At 43.3% G+C, this 21,486-nt stretch overlaps 1 pseudogene; it reads left to right on the top strand.

The window, feature by feature from the left end:
- The window catches only part of LOC142083852 (aldehyde oxidase 2-like), a 51,136-nt pseudogene extending 30,784 nt beyond the window's left edge, over positions 1-20,352 (top strand).
- Positions 20,353-21,486: the final 1,134 nt, after the last annotated feature.

Here is a 21,486-nt window from a genome sequence, read left to right as displayed (position 1 = left end):
TCTGTGGCCCAGGTGTCGATTACTGAATATCATTAAGGAATCATAGAATCATAGAATCATAGAATCATACAGGTTGGAAAAGACCTCTAAGATCATCGTGTCCAACCGTCAACCCAACACCACCATGCCCACTACACCATGTCCCTAAGGGCCTCATCTACACGTCTTTTAAATACCTCCAGGGATGGTGACTCCACCACTTCCCTGGGCAGCCTGTTCCAAGGCCTGACCACTCTTTCAGTAAAGAAATTTTTCCTAATGTTCAATCTAAACCTCCCTTGGCACAACTTGAGGCCATTTCCTCTTGTCCTATCGCTTGTTACTTGGGAGAAGAGACCAACACCCACCTCGCTACACCCTCCTTTCAGGTAGTTGTAGAGTGCGATGAGGTCTCCCCTCAGCCTCCTCTTCTCCAGGCTAAACAACCCCAGTTCCCTCAGCCGCTCCTCATAAGAGGTACATAAGGAGGTACAATATTTCCTGTCAGCTGATACTGGACATAGAAAATTCAGATTTAAAAGGTCAGTGAAGACAGACAGACAGACAAAAAGTTTTATTAGGTAGCCTATTATCATAAAGTTATTCCTTCACTTCCCCAAAACTGAAGGTCTGATTTTTCCCTCAGTAATGCTTCTTTATGCTATTGCAATTCCTATGAGTTAAATGTAGTTTCTCTGATTTAAACATAGTTTCTTTACTTACATTGGTGTAAAAAACAGCAGAACAGCCCTCCCGAGTACAGTTCTACTCCTCCTTAAAACAATTACATCTCATTGGTCTCCTGAGTGTCTTTCACAGGTTTCACTGTCTTTTTAAAGGAAACTGAACCATTTGAACAACTATAATCTCTTATTACAGGTGATTGAGTACATTGTGTTGAAAGTGGACAATGCATATAGTATCCCCAATCTCCGAGTCAGGAGCCATGCCTGCAAGACTGATTTGCCTTCTAATACTGCCTTCTGAGGATTTGGGTTTCCCCAAGCAGGTCTGTTGGTGAAGACCTGTATTGTAGCTGTGGCGACTCAGACTGGCCTACTACATGAGAAGGTAAAAGAACTAAGACTGCCAAATAAAACATGGGATAACAGAGAATTCTAGGACCTAGACTGTCGGAAGCTACTTGTGCTTAAGCCAGTTCTTGTAGAACCAGATCTACCAACTTTATTTGGGCTGAATGGTACTTTATTCAGCACCTATGCTTCCATGGAATAATACTTAATACCATACAGATAAGAGTGGAGAAAACTGGCCCAGGATCTGTTGCAAGATGTTTGATGACTGCCATTAGTATGACCAGCTTCAGTCAAAACAGTATAATCTCTTGTACTGTATGATCAGTTTTAGATCACGTCGTGTATGTTCAGCTGCCACCTGCATCTCATCTCAGCCTCTCAGAACAGGACTTCCCATCTTTTCTATCCATCCATCTATCAACAATTTAGTTAGCTGGCTCCTGTCATCTCAGTTACCACGTTGACACTTCTGGCTTCTCCCCAGCCTTCAGAGGCAGTTTCCCCACAGTTTTAATTGTTGCCATTTCCTCTCCAATCTTCAAGATCTATCCTTACACACTGCTTAGACAGTGTAAGCTTTTCCGCTTTTATATGTACCAACCTCTTGTGTATCCAAACTATGGTTTATAAATCATTTTACTTTCCCAGGATGCCAACCATCATGTCTTTTCCCTATTTCTTTGAATCTTTTCCCTCTCCCATTTACGTGCTGTCCTTTACCACATTTCAGGAAAGCTTTCAGACACATCTCCAAAGGCCAAATAGTATTTTTAGCTTTAACTTCTGCTTTCACTTGTCCACCTGCTATCTCCAAGGCCAAGCTTTGCTCCACACTTTTGATTGATTCTGCTTTCACTTGTCCACCTGCTATCTCCAAGGCCAAGCTTTGCGCCACACTTTTGATTGATTTCCTCATGTCAACTTACTGCCTTGCCCTGAGCTGCTCTAAGGTTTCCTTACATGTCACGAGTGTTCTCTCCTCACTTTCAGAAGTCTCCTTGAGATTTACCAAGTATCCATTCTACTCTTCTTTCACCACTCTTGAGCTTCTCACCTGTCTCCATGTTGTTCTGTGTTTTTTGTCTAGACTTATTTACAATTTGAGTTTACCAACCTTCTTTGCATTGAGTGAACAATTCCACTGACACCACTTAAGTTCACAGGCATTTGACGTGAGCAAAAAGATCAGGCCATTTGAGCAGTGTTTTCCTTAGAGAAAGGGATATGACATTATGTTTATTATAGATAAGTATCATTATATCATTATATGACACGACATTATGTTATATGTAATATGTCAATATATTATAAGGCGATGTTTATTTTCAGCACTGTGTAAATTTGCTTGCTGTTTAGGTTAGGGAAAGAAACATGTACAAAGGAGTTAACCTAACATCCTTCAAGAAGAGTTTGATGCAGACAATCTGTGAAAACATTGGGAAGAATGTTTGGACAAGTCTGACTACTACAGCCGAAAAGCAATCGTGGAAGAATTTAACATGAAAAATCATTGGAAAAAGAAAGGGATTGCCATCGTTCCCATGAAGTTTTCTGTTGGGTTTAATGCAACTTATTTTCATCAGGTAACCTCTTTGAAATAGTGCTTTTATGATCTAAGATCTCTACTTTTCTTTCCAAAAATAGAGAAAGTATAATCTTTACAGGCAGGAAGGGAAGAGAAAGAGAAAAGAATTCCAACACGCTGGACTAGCATAAAATATCATCCATTGACACATACTTTCTTTCAGAAAGAGTATCACTCTGTCTGGCTGATCTCTTTATAAATGCTTACTCAGTATGAGATGGGGCTATGAGCAACCTGATCTAGTGAAAGATGTCCCTTGCCATGGCAGGGGGGGTTGAACTAGATGATCTTCCCTTGGGTTGAAGGTCCCTTCCAACCCAAACCATTCTATGATTCTATGATTATTCACCTCACAGAAACGTGAATTTCTGATTCCCAACATAGAATCATAGAATCATAGAATCATTAAGGTTGGAAAAGACCTCTAAGATCATCGAGTCCAACCGTCAACCCAACACCACCATGCCCACTACACCATGTCCCTAAGCGCCTCATCTACACGTCTTTTAAATACTTCCAGGGATGGTGACTCCACCACTTCCCTGGGCAGCCTGTTCCAAGGCCTGACCACTCTTTCAGTAAAGAAATTTCTCCTAATGTCCAGCCTAAACCTCCCTTGGTGCAACTTGAGGCCATTTCCTCTCGTCCTATCGCTTGTTACTTGGGAGAAGAGACCAACACCCACCTCGCTACAACCTCCCTTCAGGTAGTTGTAGAGCACGATGAGGTCTCCCCTCAGCCTCCTCTTCTCCAGGCTAAACAGTCCCAGTTCCCTCAGCCGCTCCTCATAAGACTTGTGCTCCAGGCCCTTCACCAGCTTCGTTGCCCTTCTCTGGACACGCTCCAGCACCTCCATGTCCTTCTTGTAGTGAGGGGCCCAAAACTGAACACAGGATTCGAGGTGCGGCCTCACCAGTGCCGAGTACAGGGGCACGATCACCTCCCTGCTCCTGCTGGCCACACTATTTCTAATACAGTCCAGGATGCCATTGGCCTTCTTGGCCACCTGGGCACACTGCCGGCTCATGTTCAGCCGGCTGTCAACCAGCACCCCCAGGTCCTTTTCCTCTGGGCAGCTTTCCAGCCACTCTTCCCCAAGCCTGTAGCGTTGCATGGGGTTGTTGTGCCCGAAGTGCAGGACCCGGCACTTGGCCTTGTTGAACCTCATACAGTTGGCCTCAGCCCATCGATCCAGCCTGTCCAGGTCCCTCTGCAGAGCCTTCCTACCCTCCAGCAGATCAACACTCCCGCCCAGCTTGGTGTTGTCTGCAAACTTACTGAGGGAGCACTCGATCCCCTCGTCCAGATCATTGATAAAGATATTGAACAGGACCGGCCCCAGTACTGAGCCCTGGGGAACACCGCTCGTGACCGGCCGCCAACTGGATTTAACTCCGTTGACCACAACTCTCTGGGCTCGGCTGTCCAGCCAGTTTTTTACCCAGCGAAGAGTGCACCTGTCTAAGCCGTGAGCCGCCAGCTTCTCTAGGAGAATGCTGTGGGAGACAGTGTCAAAGGCCTTACTGAAGTCCAGGTAGACCACATCTACAGCCTTTCCCTCATCCACGAGGCGGGTCACCTGGTCATAGAAGGAGATCAGGTTGGTCAAGCAGGACCTGCCTTCCATGAACCTGTGCTGGCTGGGCCTGATCCCCTGGTTGTCCCGCACATGGCTTGTGAGCGCCCTCAAGACGAACTGCTCCATAATCTTCCCCGGCACCGAGGTCAGGCTGACCGGCCTGTAGTTCCCCGGATCCTCCTTCCGGCCCTTCTTGTAGGTGGGCGTCACATTGGCAAGCCTCCAGTCGTCCGGGACCTCCCCTGTTAACCAGGACTGCTGGTAAATGATGGAGAGTGGCTTGGCAAGCTCCTCCGCCAGCTCCCTCAGTACCCTCGGGTGGATCCCATCCGGCCCCATAGACTTGTGAGCATTCAGGTGGCATAGCAGGTCGTTAACTGCTTCCTCTTGGATTATGGGGGGTTTATCCTGCTCGCTGTCCCTGTCTTCCAGCTCAGGGGGCTGGGTACCCTGAGGATAACTGCTCTGACTATTAAAGACTGAGGCAAAGAAGGCGTTGAGTACCTCAGCCTTATCCTCGTCCTTGGTGGCAACGTTCCACCCCGCATCCAATAGAGGATGGAGATTCTCCTTGGCTCTCCTTTTGTCATTAACATACTTATAAAAGCATTTTTGTTGTCTCTCACGACAGTGGCCAGGTTGAGTTCTAGCTGGGCTTTTGCCTTTCTAATTTCCTCTCTGCATGACCTAACGAGATCCCTGTACTCTTCTTGAGTTGCCTGCCCCTTCTTCCAAAGGAGATAAACTCTCCTTTTTTTCCTGAGTCCCAGCCAGAGCTCCCCATTCAGCCAGGCTGGTCGTCTTCCCCGCCCGTTCCTCTTACGGCACATGGGGACAGCCTGCCCCTGCGCCTTTAAGACATACTATCTTTATCCAGCAAAAAGCTAAATAATTTGCTGTAAAAATGTGGAACTTGGAACCTTCCATAATCTCGTCCACAGTGAGAAAAATTATCACTCCTATAGTTCAGATAGTCCCATTTACGTGACAGGTTAAGCTCTGCTACTGGAACTTTTTATGGCACAAGATAGTGGTATTTCTGGGGAAATTTTCCAGTTCTGTTTTTTTTTTTTTTAATTCATGCCTTGAACCAAAAATAATTTCAAATGACTTTCAGGTTAAATGAACAAACATTGTTATTTGTTTATGAGGGTATAACGCATGAAAAAGTAAATTCACATGCTTCATATGTTAATTGTTCATTCCATCTCTTGATTGTTTCTGCACAAGTTTGTAGATTAAGAGCTCAGAGAGGCATTAATATATTTCATCCAACAATGTTCTCATGGTGAAGAAACATCTAGGGATCACAATTCATCTGACACAAAAGGTCAAAAAAAGGCATAAATAATAGTTACATTTCACCAAAACCTTCAAAATAAAGCTCAGACATTGCACTGAATTTCCAAAAATCTAAATCTAAATCTTAGAGAATAGATGTATTGTTTAATCTTGTCTCTGTTAGCTAAGACTCTAACTGACACCAGCAAAATGTTACCTGATTGCAAACGTCACAAGTTGGCACCAAAGAGATCACATGACCGTTATTTCTCAATGTAGAATTAATAACAAATAAAAAGATGTCCCAGAGGCACTGTATTTCACAACACTTCTCAGGCTCTACTGTTTGCTCTCTGAGTGTTGGTAGCTGATCGCACACTACAGTGAAATGTCTCTTTACAGAATTTCTAGTTCTCTTTCATATCCACTTGTTCCTTCATGGGAGTGGATGGCTCGTATTGAATTGATTTCTTTCATCACCATTCCTTGGGAAGTTATTTGTTCCTGATCTTACCATGAATGAAAGTTCATTACTTCCATTCCCACTTGCTTTTTGCATTTCCCCTGTTTAAGATAGCTATTTATTGACATAAGGCTGCACCAAAATACAAACAGAAAGTGAATCAGGTTCTAAGCCATCCTCTTGACAGCCTATGAGAGAGAATGGAAGAGCAGCTGTGTCAGTGCTCCATCAAAATTATATACTATGAACATCAGTTTATTATTACCCTGTATGGATACATGCAAACAAAAAGGACTAGGACTAACCCCTCAGCTTCAGGGAAAAAAGAGTACAACTCTGTTATTGTTTGTTCTAAAAGAAAAGTTCTGTAGATGTTCATAGTAGGAGATACCTTGCCATCTGTCCAAAATGTCTTTGATTCCAGGTTCAAATTCTGCTCTGTCCTCTTATTGTGGATGAGGAGGGAATAGTATCTGGGGCTACACATACATTATAACTAGAGCCAGCATGTTCTTAATTCACCCAATTTCACAAGAAGAAAAATATGCTTTTCTGTTATTTGAACTAATTACTGTGATCCCTGCAGAAGTCCTGTGAGTAACTACTAGCTCATTTAGAGTCTATCCTGTCTTAGAGCAGTGAAATTTGTTATTGTCAGACTGCTGGAGAATTTCCACTCCCTTACTGATTCTTGTGGATTAAATCTGTCTTTGCCTTGTTCTTTTTCTTATGCACCTTTGTTCAGTGCAGTAAGAAAATTACCAAGTTTCTGTGCTTTTCTTTAGGCTGGAGCTCTTGTCCATATCTATATAGATGGGTCTGTGCTAGTCACTCACGGTGGAATTGAAGTGGGACAAGGAATTCACACTAAGATCTTACAGGTGAGTGAGTTAGCATCTGAGGGTAAACAAAATACAACAAGAAAGATAACTGAACTAAAAGGATGAATGGCACTAAGAAGCGCAAATAGGCAAATTTTATAGACATAAGAAAGCTAAGTTTAATATTGGGTTGTTGCTTCTGAGTTATTGGTGAAGACAAAGCTTAGGAAAAATATAAGCTATAATCAAAGTGATCTTTCAAGACCTGGAAAGGAGATGAGCATCTTTGTGGAAACATCACTGTTATCAGGATAGCTAAGGCACAGAGAGCATATGCAAAAGTGACCCAATGGTTTTTTGCAGAGGAAGTTAAAGTGCTAAAAATTTAACTTCATAGTGTATGCAAAACCAATGATAATATCAGTTAATTTTTATGCATTTTTGGTGTAAATAGTAATAAAAAAACCTATGTTCCAAATAGGTAATTTTGGAGCTAAAATGAGGCCACTGCTTCAAAATGAGCTGAATGAACATCTGAATATTAGAACACTGTGAAAAACAATAAAGTGGGAAACTCAAACTAACCAAGCCATTTCAAATGAGATAGAAAATAAAATATAGAGATAAGATTTGAAACTCCATGAGGAAGAATGAGTCATTGTTTTTAAAATTTCATTAAGTTTTCCGTATGTAACCAAAACCTGATTAGAGAGAGCCATTAATTAGAGGCAAAACATATAGTATTGCATTATATTATTTTAGCGTATCTTTTATGACCTGAATTTATTTATAAAATATTTGTTTTACAGAATAATTGTTAAGGAAGACTTCTGCATTTGTCCTAGTCATAGTATTACTGTTGAATTAGGTCATTTCTCTGTGCGTATATATATAGAGAGATGAATGGCATGATAAATTCCTGACTTGAGATTGCATCTTGAAGTGGGACTGGATATCTCTTTGTTTACTTTTATTACAAATTGCCAGTCATGAACTGAAGATACCGTTGTCACATATACGCTTCTGTGAAAGAAGCACAACAACTGTACCTAATGGCAAACACACAGCAGGATCGGTCGGAACAGAAATCAATGCAAGAGCAGTCCAGGTTAGACTCATTACCATTTTTTCACATAATTAGTGGTTCTGTTGAATAATGAATGTTCCTCTGAGGATTCATAACTTTGTTTTGGTTTTGAGCTGCTTGCAGTTCTTTTATCTCAAAATCACTCTTGCTAGTTGTCGCGGTTTAACCTGGCAGGCAGCCAAATACCACGCAGCCGCTCACTCACTCCCCCCACCCCCAGCGGGACGGGGAGAGAATCGGAAGGGTAAGAGTGAGAAAAAACTCGTGGGTTGAGATAAAGACAGTTTAATAGAACAGGGAAAAAAAGGAAAATAATAATGATAATGATAAAATATACAAAATTAGTGATGCACAATGCAATTGCTCACCACCCGCGCTGACCGATAACCAAGTAGCGATCGGTACTTCCTGGATCACGCCTACCCTTCATATACTGAGCATGACGTCACATGGTATGGAATACCCCATTAGCCAGCTGGGCTGGCTGTCCTGATTATGTTCCCTCCCATCTTGTGTACCTAGCTCAGTCAGTAGGCACGGGAGCTGTCCTTGGACTAGGAGGGCACTTAGCAACAACTGAAAACATCAGTGTGTTATCAACATTCTCCTCGTACTAAATCCAAAACACAGCACTAGGAAGAAATTTAACCCTATCCCAGCCGAAACCAGGACAGTATCCACCCCTTATTCCATACCATTTACGTCATGCTTAGGTCTCACATCTTTTTTAATACATTTCAATTAACCACCACTATCTTTCTTTATATATACACACATATATATATATGCACGCACAGATATCATTCCCTCGGTCTATGGACTATCCCTCTAAAATGTCCACTGAGTTCATTTAGTCCATGACTTTGGGCTCCATCTGTTATAACAGTCTTTCAGGGCCGAAGAGATGGTGTGCGGTGTTGGGCCGTTGCATCCTGAAGCCAGTTCTCATTTCGGTACTGCTGCGCTCGTCCAGTTCTATCATCGTTGCACTTCGCTCGGTTTCATCGGAGTTAGTTCATTCTTCACTAATCTGGGTGATTTTCACTGCTATACCACTGCTATATCATAGAAATAATGACATACAATATCATGTAACAGTTGACATCAAAATTCAGTTCACTGGCTATTTTCACCCAAAATCAAATCCCCTTGAGGTACACACCGGACCTCCCCATCCTTTCGCATCACCCACCAAGTGTACCCAGGTCCTTGAGCAAAAGCAATCCCACGGATGGGTTTTCCCTTGCCAGAGGCAGGAGTAACCCAGACTGTCCTCCCCAGCATATTTCTCATATGCACGACAGGGACTTTATCTCCATCTACAGTACGTAAGAGTCTTGATTGGGCAGGGCCAGCTCGATTGGCAGATCCCCTGGTATTGACTAACCAGGTGGCCTTTGCTAAATGTGTGTCCCAATGTTTGAATGTCCCACCACCCATTGCTCTCAGCGTAGTTTTTAGCAGTCCATTGTATCGTTCGATTTTCCCGGAGGCTGGTGCATGGTAGGGGATGTGATAGACCCACTCAATGCCATGCTCTTTGGCCCAGGTGTCTATGAGGGCGTTTCGGAAGTGAGTCCCGTTGTCTGACTCAATTCTTTCTGGGGTGCCATGTCGCCACAGGACTTGCTTTTCAAGGCCCAGGATGGTGTTCCGGGCAGTGGCATGGGGCACAGGATATGTTTCCAGCCATCTGGTGGTTGCTTCCACCATGGTGAGCACATAGCGCTTACCGTGTCGGGTTTGTGGGAGCGTGATATAATCAATCTGCCAGGCCTCCCCATATTTATATTTCAACCATCGTCCCCCATACCAAAGAGGCTTTACTCGCTTGGCTTGTTTGATTGCAGCGCACGTTTCACATTCGTGGATAACCTGTGCAATAGCGTCCATGGTCAAGTCCACCCCTCGATCACGAGCCCATCTATATGTTGCATCTCTTCCTTGATGGCCTGACGCGTCATGGGCCCACCGAGCTATAAATAGTTCACCCTTATGTTGCCAGTCCAAATCCACCTGAGCCACTTCAATCTTTGCAGCCTGGTCCACCTGCTCGTTATTTTGATGTTCCTCAGTAGCCCGACTCTTGGGTACGTGAGCATCTACGTGACGTACTTTTACAGCCAGGTTCTCTACCCGGGCAGCAATATCTTGCCACAACGCGGCAGCCCAGATGGGTTTACCTCTGCGCTGCCAGTTGTTCTGCTTCCATTGCTGCAACCACCCCCACAGGGCATTTGCCACCATCCATGAGTCAGTATAGAGATAAAGTACTGGCCATTTTTCTCGTTCAGCAATGTCCAAGGCCAGCTGGATGGCTTTCACCTCTGCAAACTGGCTCGATTCACCTTCTCCTTCAGCAGTTTCTGCAACTTGGCGTATGGGACTCCATACAGCAGCTTTCCATCTCCGATGTTTTCCCACAAGGCGACAGGACCCATCAGTGAACAGGGCATATTGCTTCTCGTTTTCTGGTAGTTTATTATACAGTGGGGCCTCTTCAGCACGTGTCACCTCCTCTTCTGTGGATATGTCAAAATCTTTGCCTTCTGGCCAGTTCGTGATCACCTCCAAGATTCCTGGGCGACTGGGGTTTCCTATTCGGGCCCGTTGTGTGATCAGCGTGACCCACTTACTCCACGTAGCATCGGTTGCATGATGTGTAGAGGGGACGCTCCCTTTGAACATCCAGCCCAGCACCGGCAGTCGGGGTGCCAGGAGGAGCTGTGCTTCAGTGCCAACCACTTCCGAAGCAGCTTGAACCCCTTCATATGCTGCCAATATCTCCTTCTCAGTTGGAGTGTAGCGGGCCTCGGATCCTCTGTATCCCCGACTCCAGAACCCTAAGGGTCGACCTCGAGTCTCCCCTGGTGCTTTCTGCCAGAGGCTCCAGGTAGGACCATTCTCCCCGGCTGCGGTGTAGAGCACATTCTTTACATCTTGTCCTGCCCGGACTGGCCCAAGGGCTACTGCATGAACTATCTCCTGTTTAATTTGTTCAAAGGCTTGTCGTTGCTCAGGGCCCCATTTGAAGTCGTTCTTCTTCCTGGTCACTTGATAGAGAGGGCTTACGATCTGACTGTAATTTGGAATATGCATTCTCCAAAAACCCACAACGCCTAAGAAAGCTTGCGTTTCCTTTTTGTTAGTTGGTGGAGACATGGCTGTTATTTTATTGATCACATCTGTTGGGATCTGACGACGTCCATCTTGCCATTTTATTCCTAAAAACTGGATCTCCTGTGCAGGTCCCTTGACCTTACTTTGTTTTATGGCAAAACCAGATTTCAGAAGGATTTGAATTATTTTCTTCCCTTTCTCAAAAACTTCTTCTGCTGTGTTGCCCCATACGATGATGTCGTCAATGTACTGCAGGTGTTCTGGAGCCTCACCCTGTTCCAGTGCGGTGTGGATCAGTCCATGACAAATGGTAGGGCTGTGTTTCCACCCCTGGGGCAGTCGGTTCCAGGTGTACTGGACGCCTCTCCAAGTGAAAGCAAACTGTGGCCTGCACTCTGCCGCCAAAGGGATGGAGAAGAAGGCATTAGCAATGTCAATTGTGGCGTACCACTTGGCTGCCTTTGACTCCAGTTCGTATTGAAGTTCTAGCATGTCCGGCACGGCAGCACTCAGTGGCGGCGTGACTTCGTTCAGGCCACGGTAGTCTACTGTTAGTCTCCACTCTCCATTAGACTTTCGCACTGGCCATATGGGACTGTTGAAGGGTGAGCGAGTCTTGCTGATCACTCCTTGGCTCTCCAGTCGACGAATCAGCTCATGGATGGGGATCAGAGAGTCTCGGTTGGTGCGGTATTGCCGCCGGTGCACTGTTGTGGTAGCAATTGGTACCTGTTGTTCTTCAACCCTCAGCAACCCCACAACAGAAGGATCCTCCGAGAGACCGGGCAAGGTGGACAGCTGTTTAATTTCCTCCGTCTCCAGGGCAGCTATACCAAAAGCCCACCGGTACCCTTTTGGGTCCTTAAAATACCCTCTCCTGAGGTAGTCTATGCCAAGGATGCACGGAGCCTCTGGGCCAGTCACAATGGGGTGCTTCTGCCACTCATTCCCGGTCAGGCTCACTTCGGCCTCCAATACAGTTAACTCTTGGGATCCCCCTGTCACTCCAGAAATACAAATGGGTTCTGCCCCTTTATAGCTTGATGGCATCAGGGTACACTGTGCACCAGTGTCTACGAGAGCCTTATACTCCTGTGGGTCTGATGTGCCAGGCCATCGAATCCACACAGTCCAGTAAACCCGGTTGTCCCTTTCCTCCACCTGGCTGGAGGCAGGGCCCCTCTAGTTCTGGTCATAGTATCCATCTCTCACTTCTTGCAAACGTGAGTCAAGAATTCCTTCATTGCAATTACAGTCCAAAGTAAGATCAGCCCTTCTACTCTGTCTGGGGAACTGTTCACTGGAAACTGGACCGTCGTGAGACAGGTTTTTCCTGACAACTGGAGCAGCATTTTTCCTGGGAGAACCCCCTTGTGTGATTGTTTTTCCTTGCAACTCACGTACACGTGCCTCTAGGATGAAGGTAGGTTTTCCATCCCACTGCCTCATGTCCTCTCCGTGGTCACGCAGGTAAAACCACAGGGTGCCCCGTGGTGTGTACTTTCTATATCCTCTCTCTTGAGGAGAAAAACGCTGACTCCTAATGGCTGAGATACTGGTCCGTACAGGTGGAGAATAAGACATATCCTCTTTGAGTTGCTGGACCTCTCGGGATAGTTTCTCTACAGCCGAGACAAGGGAGGAGGAGATAGTTTCTTCGAAATCCCGAAGTCTGCTAACCACCTCATCCACCGTTGGTGCTTCTTCCTCTTTCCAGCACAGTACTGCCAACGAACTGGCATACGATGCTGGTGCGCTCCGTACCAACTTCCGCCACATGGGTCGCGTGCACTGGACGTCATCTGGATCTTTGGGTGTTAGGGGGTCATCCAGGTCACTATAAACCACCTCCAGCACGCCTAGTTCTCTCAGGTACTGGATACCTCTCTCCATAGTGGTCCATTTGCCTAGGCGATATATAACATCTTCCTTGAAGGGATACCTTTCCTTTACGCCTGACAGCAGTCGCCTCCAGAGGCTGAGGACCTGTGTCCCTTTTCCAATTGCTTTGTCAATACCCGCTTCCCTAGCAAGGGATCCCAGTTGTTTGGCCTCCTTCCCCTCTAACTCCAGGCTACTGGCCCCATTATCCCAGCATCGGAGCAGCCAGGTAACAATATGCTCGCCTGGACGACGGCCGAAATCTTTCCGCATATCTCGCAACTCATTCAGGGATAAGGATCGGGTGGTTTCCGTCTCGTTTATGAGTTCTTCCTCTTCCTCCTCCCCTCCTCGTGATGGCCCTGGTTTTCCATCATCCTTTTCTACACGACCTGACTTCCGCTTCAAAGATTTCTTCTTCTGTACAGGGGCGACGGATACCAGCGACGGTTGGTCCTCTGGTTCAGCTGTAGTACCCGTTGCGAGGGTTTGGGTAGCTGCAGTGCCTGTTGCGGGGGTTGGAGTAACTGTAGTGACTGTTGCCGGGGTCTGAGTAGCCATAGTGGTTGTTGTGGGGGTTGAAGTAGCCACGGTGCCTGTCGCAGGGGTTTGAGTAGCCACAGTGGTTGCCGTGCGGGTTGAAGGAGCTACAGTGCCTGTCGTGGGGGTTTGAGTAGTCACTGTATCTGTTGCTGGGGTTGATCTCTGGACAGTATTCCTGAATAGTTGTTTAACTCTAAACAAGGCCTGAACCACATTCAGAAGACATAGCAATATGAACATGCTCGTTTGAACATCCCAAGGATATTCAAAATTCTCAGGGAATATTGTAGACGTCTTCATGAAGAGGATAGAAGAAAAAGGAGTTTCTGAAGATATGGAGGGGAAGGTGAACAAGTGGGAGAAAGTGTCCCATCCTGTCTCCCCCCTAAATTCATCCTCTGAGGTGAAGACGTAAAAAGTGTAATTATTAATAGTTTCCAAAAGATAGCTCCTGAAGAACAGGAATGATGGCAGTGCTGAGTACAGGCTCGTGACCAATAATTTTATCATAACATAAAGCCAGGTCACACAGTATAGCAAAGCAATGACCTTAATCCATTTCCCAGAGATGACCAACCCCACATACAAACTGATAATCAGCAGTATAGACAGCCAGTAAGGTGCTATATACCACAACTGCAAGAACAGATCCAAAAACTCTGAGAGCAAATAAATCAACATTGTGAACATCGAGTACTAAATTGATATAATGAATGCTTACAACAAATTTGTTTTAACCCGTTCGGGTCAGATGTGTCGTTATCTCAACCCTTCGTGCCCCACGTTGGGCGCCAAAAAGGACTGTCGCGGTTTAACCTGGCAGGCAGCCAAATACCACGCAGCCGCTCACTCACTCCCCCCACCCCCAGCGGGACGGGGAGAGAATCGGAAGGGTAAGAGTGAGAAAAAACTCGTGGGTTGAGATAAAGACAGTTTAATAGAACAGGGAAAAAAAGGAAAATAATAATGATAATGATAAAATATACAAAATTAGTGATGCACAATGCAATTGCTCACCACCCGCGCTGACCGATAACCAAGTAGCGATCGGTACTTCCTGGATCACGCCTACCCTTCATATACTGAGCATGACGTCACATGGTATGGAATACCCCATTAGCCAGCTGGGCTGGCTGTCCTGATTATGTTCCCTCCCATCTTGTGTACCTAGCTCAGTCAGTAGGCACGGGAGCTGTCCTTGGACTAGGAGGGCACTTAGCAACAACTGAAAACATCAGTGTGTTATCAACATTCTCCTCGTACTAAATCCAAAACACAGCACTAGGAAGAAATTTAACCCTATCCCAGCCGAAACCAGGACACTAGTTTATTTTACATGCATAGTTTAAAGCAAGGCAAATTACAGAACACTGTTAAAAAGGATCGTTTTTTTCTGCTTTACTGTACCAAATTTACAAATGTGGAGGGTTTTTTAGATTGCCGCTACATAAATTTATGGATCTTCACTTTATTCTGTATTTAAACACAATTTAAAGGAAAATTTAGCATAAGATGTATTTCAGGTACTCTTTTTAATAATCAGACTGAAACACCCTTATCCACTTAAATGCTTTGCGACCAATTCTGCTTTCATTTACTTTATAATAAGTCATTCAAACCAGTGGTTTTCTATCTAGTAAATCAAAATAGGAGTAGAGTCCAGTCCTTTATCTTGCTTTATATTAGACGTTAGTGAACATTCCTCTTTGTGCCTAAATGATTGCTGTTATTGGTCAATTTAATAGCCACCAAAGCCTATAAAACACTATCCATTAACACTCAAGGATGTTGGATTGACAGATGTACTAGTATTTGGGTTTATTTGCAGCTATAAATAATACTTCCTTATGGCTTTTTTCTGATCAATTTACTCTACCCCAGAATTACTGACTGACGGCTAAGTCTTAACCAGCTGCAGAGCACTGTTGACTTCAGCTGGGATGTAATGGAAAAAGCTATTGAGATGGAAGAAAAGAGACCTTTAAAGAAAGGTCTGTTATATCCATAGCTTTGTATTATGGATTCAACTACCTGTATCTACAGACAAATTGAATAGCGACAAAAGTGGTGTCACTCATAATTGTTTGTAAATAAGAAAGTAGTGGTGAAGTCAGAGTGTAAAAAATATTTGTCATTTCTTTGCAGACTCAGAGGAAATGCTCCTAAAATTATTACCTACATTTAAAAACCTTTCTTACCCTGCTTATTTATCCTATTACTGGCTCATCCTCATATATTTGCCCTTTGCCTAAAAGATTATGTTCATTTTGCACATTCAAGGATTGCCAAATTTGTCAAAACATTCTTTCTTAGCAGTTCAATTCTATTCACCTTGCACCAGTGTTTACGTCACCACTGTCATAGCCCAGGTGTCTACTCAGCAGTTGTTCCTTCCTGCTTTAGGTTGGCCTGTTATTTTCTCTTCATATCTAATCTATCATCTATTTGTGTCTGCGCTGTTTTTTTCTAGAAGAAATTTAATTAGCTATCTGCAAATCTTTTTAAGCAAATATCACATTGAGCAGCCTATTTATGTCATAGTCCCTGGGCAAATATCTCCTCTCTGGAGTTCCTGTGAGCAATAAGCTTGAAGTCAGTGGATTTGACTCAATTCTATTCGGCAATTTTGCCAAAGCAAATCAAAGGTAACTGTACTAGTTACAGTGAGTTTAGCCAGGAATAAGGAAGAGTAGAACTTGAGCCAATGAAAATATTTATATAAGTCAGATGAGGACAGCTTGGTCTTATTTTGGTCTATGTTGGCTAATTTCTACTTTTGGAAGGAAAGATGCCAGTTCATGTGTAATCTTAAAAAGGAAGTCTAATTGTATATATGTTTTTATCTTTCAAAATGACTGAATGAGATGTAAAAGTTTACCTTTTTTTTTTTGCTCAGATTGAAGGGGCCTTCATTCAGGAAGTTGGTCTTTATACATTGGAAGAAATCTACTTTTCCCCAGAAGGAGGGCAGCTCACTCTTGGCCCAGATACATATAAGATCCCTGCCATCTGTGACATTCCTGAGCAGTTCCAAATTCATGCAACTCAATTGCTAGCTATTCTTCCAAGGCAAACACACCAAACTTACCGTTTGCAAGTGTACTTGGTGATTCTGCTGCAAAACCGTAAGTGATTGTAGTGTATAGTAGACTTTTTTTTTTCCCAAAAAAATAATTCCAGCTTCACCTATGGAACAAATTGTTCTTAAATTGGATTCTTCTTGGGCAGCTCAGTATTCTTTGCAATACCAGATGCAGTGGCTGCTGCACAGAAAGAAAGAGGACTGCCCCTGGACTTCACTCTGAACAGCCCCTTGACTGTTGAGTGGATTCGCATGGCCTGTGATGATGTCTTTACTGAGATGGTAAGGTTATTTTCACTGCTTTCATGAGCTAGCCAATTCCTCAGTTCTCTTTAATCTGAATGGACTGTACACATAGACTAATCAGTGAGTCAAATCACTTTTCTTCAACATACCACAATTAGCAGAGCTTTACACTTTATTTAATCAGTGGCACTTTGATCAGCTATGTTGACAGAGTAACATAAACTGACAGCCAGAGTCATCACCAGTCCAGAACCGAGGAACCTGTCCCGTTTCCTCAGTGTAATGATTCCAATTCGTATATCTCCTTTAATCTAAAAGCCCTGGAAAGTACTTTTCAGATTATAGTCTGACTTTGTCTTTAGTGTCATTTTATTTTCATCTCTATTAGGAACTATGACTATGACTAGACACACAGTAGGTGTGCTACATCACTTGCCCTCTGCTCCTGGTCTAGACTGATTCCACTTTGAACCATGTACCCCAGTTTCCTTCTTTTCTTCCTTGAAAACCAGGGAGATGGAAATATGGGCTGATATGCATCCAGGTCTTGTCACAACATTGAGTTAGAACACAGGTTGTGTTCTAACTCTCAAATAAAACATTTCATATTTATGTTTCCATGCAAGCATCACCATTGACAGTGGCATCCACAGAATCTAAGGGTGCAAATTTAAGATATTCACGGTAAAGGCCTAAACTATCTAGGTCCCAGTTACTTCATATAAGCTCATTTTCTGTGTCATGATCTGAGAAGTATTCCTAGAGCTGCTTGAGTGAACACATCCTTGATTTTTATAAAAAAGCAGAGGCTAGCAGTGATTATTCCCATTGTACAATCCATTTCCAGCTGGGTTTGAGAGCCCTCCACCTTGACCTTCAGGTCATGCTCTCTCTTCTTTGTTTTCTTGAATGAAGAGATGTTTAGCAGACACTGAAATGATGCGGTCTAAGAAGGACCATGGATTTTAGATACCCAAATCTTCTTGCCTTTTTTTTTTTTTTGACAAACATGCAAGATGCCCATTTTCTGCCTATCTCAGGCACTGTAATTACTTTGTAGATTTGATGTGTAGGTTTGAGAACAGTACAGGTCCCCACCCTGAAAGTGCAACACAGTGCCAACTTTGGCTTTTTTGACATACCACTATCTTGTAATATCTTCCCTCTCACACAGATGGAACAGGTGCCCACAACTGGTGGACTGTGCCCTTTTATTGAAATTTCCCCCACAGTCACTGAAGTTATTTGGATAACCATCTGTGTGCTTTGCCTCTGCTTTCTTCAAAATGAGAATGGCAAGAAAATATACCCTCACCCTTGCAGTTCTCTGTGTCTTTCTTTCCAGAGTAGTGTCTTCAATCTGCTCTTCTTATATCTTGCACTTCCCTCACTAGAAGGGGTTGGCAGGACAGAATCATAGAAACATAGAATAGTTTGGGTTGGAAGGGACCTTTAAAGGTCATTTAGTCAACCCCCCTGCAATGAGCAGGGACATCTTCAACTAGATCAGGTTGCTCAGAGCCCCATCCAACCTGACCTTGAATGCTTCCAGGGATGGGGCATCTACCACTTCTCTGGGCAACCTGTTCCAGTGTTTCACCACCCTGACCGTAAAAAATTTCTTCCTTATATCTAGTCTAAATCTACCCTCTTTTAGTTTAAAACCATTCCCCCTTGTCCTGTCACAACAGGCCCTGCTAAAAGGGCAGTAGCCTGCTGGAGAGTACTTATTTTTGTAAGACTATGAGGCAGGAGCCAACTTCCCTCCCCCTATCTGTCCTAGCCAACAATGATCACACAAGAGCTGCTTCAGAAAGGAGGGCAAGATGGGAATGACAACATTATTTTCTGACTTAATAGCTTTAACCACTTCAGCAGGTTTTCCACTGCACTCATCCTTTTGGCTCTGTAAAAGTAGATATATCTGGAGTTGCTTAATACATTGTCACTTGCCCAAAATTTCTGTTTATTTATAAGCTGAAGAGAAAGAGGAAAAAGAAAAAGGAATAAAAAAAAAGAAAGGAGTAAAGCATATGAGCAATTATCAAACAGATAAACAGCAAGAGTTCAGCAGCCATTCTCCCCTCAATCCATATCTAGTCAGAAGACAAACTAAACAAAAGCTTTGGGGGCCTGGAAAATAGAAAACACCAGACCAAACTCTGACAAGGTCCATTAATTAAAGCTTTCAACTTAAAAAGCCCCATGGACCTGAGTTCAAGCAACTGTGTTGTACCTAGACTGAAAATTTCTCTATGAAAGGGGACACAAGTTGTTTCAGGCAAACCTGCTGACCCCTATCTCTTCCAGTGGCAGCCAGCTAGAGACCTTGTGACCTCAACCTGCCTGGAGGTTGGGGCTGTGAATTCCACATCCATCCACTTCTGTTTCCTTCTCTGCAGGTTATCCAGCGGTCAAGTCTTTCACAATGATAGAATTTCTCATATTAATAGAAGTCATAACCAAGATAAGAACCTTTGTGGGCTAGGTGTTGTGCAAACACTTGGTAACAACTTAGAATTTAAATAAAGGTGAAGTTGTTATCCTGTCATCAGGAGATGATGTTCTATCTCCACGAATGCCCTCAGAAATGTAGGATTTCCTTGCAAACACCATGGCCTCCATGATTTAATGCAGTCTCATTAAACCCTATTGCATAAGGGAACCTCATATGTCAGTTCCTCTAATCTGAGCCTTTCAGGCTGTGAGCTCACCTGTGCTATGGAGATATGCACTTAATTACCTGTTCAAGTATGCCACAGTTGACTAGAGGTAAGTTGGTTGATTTCACAACCCTTTATAAAATGAGAAAGTGGGGATTTGTGCATGCAATGACATTTAAATGGCTGATAAAGAACACACATTTGTGAATTACAGTAAGTTTTCTTTACCCTTAGCAAAACTATGTTGTTTTCTTTATATTTTCTTTCAGATTCCAAAAGATAAACCTGGGACCTATAAGCCATGGGCCATCAATATAGATTAATACTGCTTTCCTAAATATCAAACAACCAGGTGACTCCTTCAGCCACTTACTGGCTGAAAGCATTCCTGCAAGAAAATAGTAGAACTGTAATACTTAACACACACAGACATATATTTATATTCATCTTTGTAGAAGAAGATATAAGCACCAGTTCTATTGTCCTTCCAAGTAAGAGACCTCTCATTTTGAAACATACATTCCCTTCTAAATCAAATTGTGTTCCATGCTACACTGGAATAGTTCTGGAGTTACCCCATGAACTTCAGAGAATTTGTATGCAATTTTGAAAATATCTGCAATGAAAAGCAGATCACAAATAGTACCATTTCGCCACTTCTGCATCCAGTTCGAGATTCACAACTGTTGTTATCCAATATTTCTGTTCTTCTAGCACATGAAAATCCCAAAGATCAGAATTAGACACTGTACAAATTAGTAATGGGCAATGTATCGATATTACAGTCGAACAGAGATTCTAAAAGTACATACTGCCAAATGTTTTCTAGACACTAATATGTTATTACTACCACAGTAATACTCTAGTATAGCTCTTTACTTCCTGGCAGCCCATCTCAGGCCTGCTCCATACCATTAGATCTCTCTGAACCACTCTCAACTTTGACCTCTCTCAGAGCTGGAATAAAATCACTGCTATTCACTGCATTGTCAGTGCTCTCATTCCTCCTCTCCTTTGCCTTACCCACAGTTTGGCTCCACCACATCTGTAAAACCTCATGGTCTTCTCATCTAAAACATTCATTTTGAAAAGGTTGCCTGTTGCAACCATCAGCAGGTATGCGTCACAGATGTGCAGCAGGTGACTGAGATGAAAAGGTGGAGGGGAACAGGGCTGAGAGGAAACAATGGCAATAGAAGTTCATTGTTAAAAATAGGTGTGTCAGCTCACAGTTTAACTCAGCTGTGCCAACAACATTACTGGCACTCTGACAGACATTGTTTTAGAAAGGAGGTTTTAAAGTCATGCAGTGGCAGCTGTATGAATCTTGATGGAGCATTTCTCCATGAGGAGAGGAGACTGAAAAGCAAGTGCAAAGGTGTTTGAGGGGGAGCAAAGGAAATGGCTGAGCTGAGCCAGCATAGGTATACATACAAAGGAATATGCAACTTTCACTTTTGATAGTTCAAAGCAATAAACTTAACAGTAAGAAAACACTACTCAAAACACTAGCGTAAGAAATAACTCTGGAGATACTCAACATGCATTGCATTAGTTCAGATCCTGTACTCATTTACAAAAACATAAATCCAGACTATTTTCATTTATTTTAAGGGTGAGAGTGCAGGCTTAAATTAGTATAGTATAGAAGAGAGTGTGACCTGCACACATCCTCAAATATCTGTAGAGGTACAAAAAGATTTTATTCCTTTACAAATAAAGTAGTATTTCAAGTAATGAGGAAATTGCTAGCTTATGTTGGTAAAGTTTTCCTGTTCATTTCTCTTGGTAAATTGTGAGAGACTACAGCTAATGGGAAAAGCTCAACTGGCAACATGCGTTGCAATTTCATAATATCAAAGACTTCAAGGAGCTGACATCAGGAACTATCATGTCTTTGTGTTCCTTTCCTTAAAATGCAATTTTCATAATCTGTGATTTATCTTCCTGGCTTTTTATTTAACTGTGATTTAGACAAATGCTCTCATTTTAGAATGAATACCAAAGCAATCAGTGCCTTGGGTTTCGAATGAATGAACAAATATTTGCAAATATTAAGGTGAAAATCCTCCCTCTGGATGTGATCTCCCTTGGGCTATTTTTGAATGTGGTACTTTGA

This window comes from Calonectris borealis, chromosome 6, assembly GCF_964195595.1.
Source record: "Calonectris borealis chromosome 6, bCalBor7.hap1.2, whole genome shotgun sequence".
Taxonomy (NCBI): Eukaryota; Metazoa; Chordata; class Aves; order Procellariiformes; family Procellariidae; genus Calonectris; species Calonectris borealis.
This window is presented reverse-complemented; position numbering and strand designations above follow the sequence as displayed.